The 8,153-nt window shown below is 39.5% G+C and overlaps 1 protein-coding gene across 10 annotated transcripts in view; it reads left to right on the top strand.

Annotated features, from left to right (window-relative positions):
* Window positions 1-8,153, top strand: part of LOC140303171 (R3H domain-containing protein 2) — a 48,467-nt gene continuing 40,314 nt past the window's right edge. For 9 of the 10 annotated variants that reach the window (XM_072381825.1, XM_072381821.1, XM_072381823.1 and 6 more), the window contains exons 1-2: window positions 1-271; window positions 632-684. The gene's annotated coding sequence lies outside the window, so the exon portion shown is untranslated. Of the gene's footprint in view, window positions 272-631; window positions 685-6,629; window positions 6,934-8,153 lie in introns of those variants that run through there. The other variant, XM_072381817.1, reaches the window with a different exon arrangement.

Here is an 8,153-nt window from a genome sequence, read left to right as displayed (position 1 = left end):
AGAGGAAAAAAAAAAGTGACGCTGACACAGAAGCCGGAGCCGAGAAGGGGGAATAGCGTTTTGTTTCTTTTTTCTTTAATTTGTGTCATTTTATTCTTTGGCATTTTGTTGTTATTTACCAGTGTTCCTGCAACGGATTCGATTGCTTTGCTCTTCAGCGCTTGCTATCTATCGTTAACTTTCATGCCGCTCTCCCCTCACGCGGCGCTATTTTGACAGTCGGGGTCGCGGTGATCCAACTCAAGCTAGCAGCACCATTATATTAGCATAGGTAAGTCATTTGGAAAGCTAGCAAACCGCACCAGCTACCACCCCCTTTTTGAGATCCAAGAGTGCTGGAACAGGTTTTTGATAAGAATCAATTTGCTGTAAACGTGTGATAATTTGCTGGCTAGCCTGTTGTAAATATACTGTACGTTTGAACGCTAAACAACTAGCGCACACTGGAAAGAAAAGGCTAGCTAGTGCGGCTAACATTAGCTAGGTGGCTAGGTGTTGTAGGTGGCTAATTATACTCGCTGGAGGAAACAGGCTAATACTGAGCGCTAGCTATTGTTAGCCTTTGGGCAAGCTAATATTTTCAGTAAATTGCTCAGCCACGACTGACCATACTGCCATATGTTTTCTGCAGTGACATCTTGAAGAATTTACCACACGGACTCAAAACATACGGCCATCAAAACGGTAAGTACAACCATGAAGATGGCTTAAGGTAAACTTAAAATCGATTATCCACTATCTTTAGCCAGATATGTGACGTGAAGCACCATCTTTAAAGTCCGTGTTCTCCATGGCAGACACGAGATGGCCATGTTAACATTCAGTCCTGTTAATCGTAGCAGAGAGATGTTGTTAAAACTGTGAATGAATGTGTGAGCAAAGGGAATGGAAACGTTATTTGGATGAATCCAAATGTTTCTGGGAATCGTTTGCAGACATACTTAATGCACACATTGAATAGTGTATTTAATGTGTTACTTATGCCAGTGCATCTTGGTGTTTGTCGACTGGTGCTCAGAAACTTCAGCAAACTAGGTGTAGATGTTATTCCAAACCAACCGGAAGGTAGTGATGTGTGTTGTGAAAATAATAGTGAGATTAAGTATTATTGATTTAGCAATTAGTCCAGAAACAACTATACTACAATATAGGTCTTCGTGATAATTTGTAAAACAACAACAACAAATAACTCCTATTTCATACTGCTGTGAATATATATAATCTGGCATGAAAATAACTCAGGAATTTTCCCATAAAGAGACAAATAAGACACACATATTTTAAATAAGGAACTATTCTAGATATGGGTACTTTGGATGGTACTACATTTTAATAAAAAATGACAAATGTGAAAGGCTGATAAATGACATTTTCCACAAACAAACTTGTGTACTGACCCTTGTCTCTTGAAAATTAAATCAGTGCAATTGGATTTCAATGCACTAGAACACGGTGAAGCAGTCTACTCAGGCATCCCAGTCAGGATGGTTGTTATCGCTTTCCCAGGAATGAGAACAGTGTGCTGAATGTCTTTGAAAAGTAGAGGCTCACAGCGGAACTTTAGTGCCTACTGTCTAAGTTAGACAGTTGGTTCTGAATGCAGCAGGGATGCAGCCACTTTGGCTTGTGACATGTCTGTGGGAGAGCAGGTCTACTGGCACACAGATTGAGGATGCGTCCACTGTTCCTTTTCTTTTTGATTGCCTCAAATGAACATATGTCATGATTATCATTACCTGCACTCACTTGGTGTAAATCGATCATTTATAAGTGGTGGCAGAGTTTTAGCAGCTTGTGGTTATAGTGAAGTTAACATTGAATTTGCCAATAGAGATGTGTACAGTGTTGGTAAGTAAGCTAAGCAGATAAAAGTCAAATTTAACAGTGATCACTGTTCTTGATTGCTTTGTCAAACTTGGATTGGGAAAAAGTTGGCTTGTCAATAAATAAATTGATTGTTTACCTTGTTTCTGAGGGCATTGGCCTTATGCAGTTTTAATTTTTATCACAGTTGCTCACTTGTTGCTCTGTGAATTGTCGATAACTTAAACACACTTTTTTACTGACATTGTGGTGACAGAGTACTTTGTGCACCGTCAGCCATGTTAAAGGAACAATTCTATATTCAGCTTTGTGCACCTTCCTCATCCACGAGCTGTGGACTGTCAACAACAGCACTTGGATATTCAGCCATGTCTGCTATCTTCAAAAGGAGGAAGGCTGCATTAAGTAGAGAGGAGCAAGTTGCCCACTTGCTTGAGAGCTACACAAACACACATGATAGATGTCAGAGGAAACTGTTATGAAAAGACTGACAGTCTGAAAGTAATTGTACCTAATGAAACGATCTTTTGTGAAAGCTAGATCACGCCAAACCTTTCTGATATCAGTTTGCAGTGAAATTATAATAATAGTGATGACTCACATTTGTAGTTTATTTTTGCAACCAGATTTGTCTTCTTGGTGCTTTTCTCCTGTTCCTCGCTGATCCTGTTGGGTTCGTACAGAGTCTGCACGCCGGTCACAACAATCTTTATGTGGTCATTTAAGTTGAAGGTTTTTTTTCTACATTGAAAAACCCTGATATAGGAGTTAAAAAAAGTTGTTGAATCAGGCAGACTTCTAAATTAATTATAAAAATGAGAGCCATGCAAGTTTTTCTTTTTGTGAGAAACAGAATTATATCAAAACACATCTTAATTGGTTTGTCTTACCTCTTGAGCTGCGCACATCAGAGTCGATGCTGACACAATATATTAGCATCGATTGATAACTTACTTTGTGACATTCTAGACTAATATCAGTCATCTTAGACCTTGACTCATTGAAGTAATTTCCTCATTATTCAAAAATGAGTGCAACATAGATTTATGTTACAATCCATAGTTTGTAAATAGCAGTTGCAGAAGATTCAGCTGAGAAATGTTGTTTGCTGAGAAATGGTCACTGCTCTCTGTGCTTGTGTGGCTTTAGCTTTATGTTTTGACACTCAAGCTGAAAATAGACATCAAGATGGTTGTGATAAACAAGTTGGGATCACAGTGCAGACTATCAGAACTGTGATTCAAACATCTGCTCTGGGAAAACGGCACGTTTATCTGAAAAGAAAAAATATATGTTTTCTTGGCATTTGCCGGTTATGTGGCAGGTGGGGGCTTCCAGTTCTGCCATATTTAAGGTAGACATGAAACTTGGTTCTTTGTTAACTGAGTTTGATCTTTGTTGCAGATTTGTCCCCATTACAGCTTTTATCTTCAAATTTGTGCATCGTCGAGCGACATATTTTCCGAGTCGTGGGTTTAAGGGCAGAATCATTGAGAAAAGGCTAATCCATAGTAAGATCTGGGCGAGGTGAGTCACTGAATCTACAGTCTACCGTTGCTAAGGCCACCAGTAAGAGGGATGGAATATCCAGCTTCCCTGTCAATTTATTTTCTCCCTTTTACCCTGCAGCTTGTGGATATTTATGCATCTCCACTCATTCTACATTACATATCAAACCACGAAGCATCAGTAAATGGATATATAGGTGTTAATGTGCATATTTTGGTCTGCAGGATACATGACATTTTTTTAAATCTACTTTTACTGTATTCCCTTCATACATCAAATATTTATACAAGCTGAGAGGTTCCCTTTCAAAGTAGTTTTTAGTGCCATGTTTTATGAAATTATGCAGCGGAGAGCGGCAGCTGTTGTCCAGTGAAATGTTATCAGTGTTTGTTTGTCAGTCAGGTATCCATATCTGCTTTGGTCTCTGAATCTGTGTTTTCAGCAGCAGAAGTAGAAGAGTGGCTTTTTCTAGAGAGATTTGAAGAGCTATTTATAGATCTCTGCCAGAGCACCAAGCGTGGTGCTGTTGCTGCTGCTCCTCGCCTCTCTTTACTGCTCCTGTTTCTGTTCATTTCCATCTCCATCTTTATCTGTTCCCCCGTCTTTCCTGCTCGTTCAATTGAAAACATTTGCTCCTGATGTGTTTCCCGTTTACTTTTTTTAAAATCCTTGTTGTCCATATTCATCCTTAATTGTTTTCTTATGTATGCATTATTGATCAGAAAAGGGGGGAGTTGACTTGTTGTGTTAAGTCTGGCCTGAGATTGGATATATCTCTCTGGTTAGAATGAGAGTGGTACAAAGTGGTGGGTTGTGGCTTGATGCTTCAAAGTGAAATAGGACTAAGTTCACATGTAGAAAATCAAACATTTTTGGATTCATGCAGAGATTAAAATATTGGCTTAATGTACGTACACTTTATGTCATAAAAGTTGGTTAAGTTAATGTTTAGTTGTTTTTGGAACTGTTTTTTTTTTCTTCCCCAGTCTAAATAATAACAGTGCTCAACTCCAGTGTTTCTCAATAGCTTTACGTTAGCTGTATGCTGCATGTAGAAACTGCAACCCGTCGTTTATTTGATTATTTATATTATAAAAAATAATCAAATAATCGAGGGGTTGCAGTTTCTACATGTTTCTACATTATTTATATTTGGCTACTGTGGAGCTCCTCCCCTTTCTTCATCTGACTTTCTAAGCCCCACTTTTACCATCTTATGAAAGAAGCTACCTGGCTTTTCAAATGCAGATGCAGCTGAACTTGTTTTGAGGCATTAAATCGAATTAGCACATGCCATTGCCTTTATCCTGGTCATGTGGTTGACCTGGGACAAACCTTTTTACAGTGTCATGCTAGGATTGCAGAGTCATTGGTTGGATTGACGTCTTAACTTGGCTTAGTACGATTACGGAGTTCAATACTAAACATCCATCCCTTTATTTTCTCTGCCAGCTTAGGCAGTGCAGGATCTATAAGCGTTAACCACTGAGTGTCAATGGTGCCCCGGTTCTGTGTCTATGAGACTTGTATTCTAAACATAATAAACATGCACTGTTAAGACTATTGGTATTAAATTGGAAAGATGTGTATTCATGAAGGTGAACATTGCTTGACGCCGTTATTGCTTGTCATCAAAAGTCAAATTGAATCTCAATTTAATTTCAATGGCAAACTCATTTCGTGGGGAAAAAAAAAACCAAAAAACACATGACAGGCTGTTAAAGAAATTTGGGCCTGTTTTTGACCTGAAATGGTATTGTCTTTGAAATTAAAAATGGAATATTGGCACTACTGGTGGATGATATGGCAAAAAAGAGTTTGTGGGACTGACATGTGCGTTGCTCACGTTGTTTTAAAGCTGATGCTACTTGTTATAACTGTATGCATGGTGACTTACAACTTAATATTTGTAATTGTTGTAGGTCTCATAAAGTAGGTCTTTTGTTTAAATGGCAACTTGCTTTGAGTTGTTTTTCAGGGCAAGCTTTGTCTGATGTTATTTCTGAAGACTTTACCACCTTATATTTGCTAGTTTTAGGTCTTACTGAATGATTAAAAACTTGTGCACTAAAGACGGGGTTTACTAGTGTTTAAGCGTGTTGGTATTGGCATGATGCGTTAATTTGACTGTTGAAGAAAAAAAATGTGTGAATGGTCAGTCATTGGTCAAACTGAAAATTGAGTTAATAAAAAGTAGCTTCAATATGGTGGAGAAAACTTGGTTAGTTTCTGAATCATGCAGAAGCAACTGCTGCTAAAGAGTCGTAAACGGGTATGCAGATCCCATCACTTGTTTCAGAACATTGGTGCGCTAGCTGCTATTCTTTAGCCGCCATGTTGCCTTGTGTTTACGAAATTAGTTGGTCTTCGCAGATGCCTCAGCTGGGCCTGTCTTAACTGCGACAGAAGTTGCACTGTTTGTGATCTTGTCTGTGTTTGTGCCAAAATCTTTGTAACTACGGTTTTAGTCAAAGACCAGTTTGGCCACTGCTAACCGAAGATAATTGTTGGACGGAACAAAACTTAACTTGGCAGCACATTTTTCAGTTTATGTTTTGCCCAATAAAATCTGATTTCATGCTGATAATTTGACAGTATATGAGACAAACATCCCTGCTAGCCTGTGTTAAGTTCCCGGCACATCTTCTTTCCCTCTGTTGCTGAACTTTCGACTGCCTCTTTTCAACAACATCTTTCAGCTGATGTTTGCAGTTAAGTAGCTGCAGGCAGAGCATGCAAATATGTTGTCTTGTGGGATTAAGGTTTTTCTTTGCTAATGAGTTGGTTTCATTACCCCCCCCCCAACCCCCCCCCCCCCCTGCTGCCAGTGGTATGATTTAATTTTGACCATTATAGCAGTGCTCCATTTCACCAACAGCTGTCTGTACTTTTCCTTCAGTTTGTACAGACACAGGCTAAAGATAATGACCTCAGATATTTCTGAATGATGGAGAGTGATGAATGGTGGGTAGTGACTCCTCAGACTGTGTCTACTGTGACAAAGCCTAGAGGAGAGGTCTATAAGATTTTTTTTAAAAACAAACCAAACTAAAAAAGAACTTGTAAATGTATTTATTTTGATGTGTAATTATAGCGGCGGGCCGTTGTATAAAGTGACGTGCTCGCTGATCCAAGCAGCCCTTTAAACAGCTGGGCTTCTTGCATGCCCTGGTTTGGGTGTCATTGCAATTATACTGTTACACAGAGGCAGAGAGCAAACAAGATGTGTAGGAGAGAGAGTGAGAATCCACACAAAAGGGAGGGCTGGAGGATAAGGGAGCGGTGCAAACTGTGCGCATGAAAGCATAAGAGCAGTAGGGAGAGAGCGAGGCAGCTTGCAAGCAAGGTTTTCTGTTTCACTGTTGTTCTTGTGCTTCATTCAGAAAAAGAAAGGGGCAGTCAAAATAGACTTTTCTGACTATTCTCTTAAAATTCATTTAGAAAGCACAGCTTGTAGCCTCACAGACGTGAAGGGAACACACCAAGCATGAAGATGAAGAAGAGTACCATGAGCTGAAGATAGTGGCAGACCTGAACACTCTTGAAACTCAATTTACTTGCTGCAGGAAATGGACTTCATTCATTTTGCAACATGATGAGGTAAAACAATTGACAGCATGTTCTCGATCCAGAGTTGCTTCTGCTGCTTGTTCTCGTCAGTGATTTGCTCCTATTAGTGAGGCTCCTGATCCGACTTTGCTGGAGATCCACAAAGCTGTCCTCTAAATACTGTTAATGCTATGCTTTATATGTGCATGTCTGTTTGCTATTGGATTTTATGATTAGTTGCTTATATATAATTTTGTTAGCTGTAATTTTGGTTTAACTCGCAGTTATTGCCACTGTTGTAATCGGCACATTTAACTATTGTTCTTTGTAAAGTTTGTAGTTCTGTGATGTCTGTGTAACAGAGCAACATTAATAATGGGACTTACTTGATGATGGTTTCATATAATGTGTGTACCATTTCTATTTGTATTGTGAGTGCAACTAAATTGAATCAATGTGCCAAAATTGGAAAGGCAGTTATGTTTGATTTTGCACAGAAGTACAGGCTGTTGCTGCATGTTGCGGGTGGTGACTTTAATGATGGTTATGCTCTCTCGGCAGTTTATGTTCACGTCTATATGTGCAGGCACACCTTCTGTGTTTAGTCGTACAAATGCTGGGATAACAAGGAATTCCCTTCCACTGTCCCCGAGAGGGAGGGTGGAGGTGGCCTGGTGGGGATGGAGAGAGTCACCTTGGAAGTAGGCATTACTCTGCAACACTGTCAATTTTTTTTAATGAGGGAAAGAAGGTATGCAAGGGGGAAGGGCGACCTGACAGACCGCATAAGGTGTAATACAAGTCCTGTATTTAAACGCGGTAAAAGGTGTCCTCATAGTCCCTCTTGACTTGAAGTTGAGATCACTCAGAGTCATGGGTTGAGATTAAAATTGTTTATTGAAATATCTTTGATCGATAAATGCAATTCAAATTTATACCCGTATATGTCAGTGTGTTCACTCGCTATTTGAGGAACACTGTGTGCAGGAACAGAGAGAAGGTGAGAGAGAGAAGCAGCAGAAGTGTGAGAGAAAGCACAACAACAGAGCACTCTTGAATAAAAAATCTGCCGCTATAAATAGCCATCCTCATGGCTTGAGCACTGATTCAGGTTTGAAGAACCTGTCTTTTCCCTGTTCTTTACTGGTCTGATGGTAATGGCCTTGCAGAATCAGGCTCACAATCCTCCTCATGACTTTCTCCCTTTATTCCTTTATTCATTTTTTAATTTTTTTTTGTTCACTGGGCTCAAATCTGTCTTGTGCGATATG

Source organism: Leuresthes tenuis, unplaced genomic scaffold (assembly GCF_036924035.1).
Source record: "Leuresthes tenuis unplaced genomic scaffold, fLeuTen1.0.hap1 SCAF_3, whole genome shotgun sequence".
Taxonomy (NCBI): domain Eukaryota; kingdom Metazoa; phylum Chordata; class Actinopteri; order Atheriniformes; family Atherinopsidae; genus Leuresthes; species Leuresthes tenuis.
This window is presented reverse-complemented; position numbering and strand designations above follow the sequence as displayed.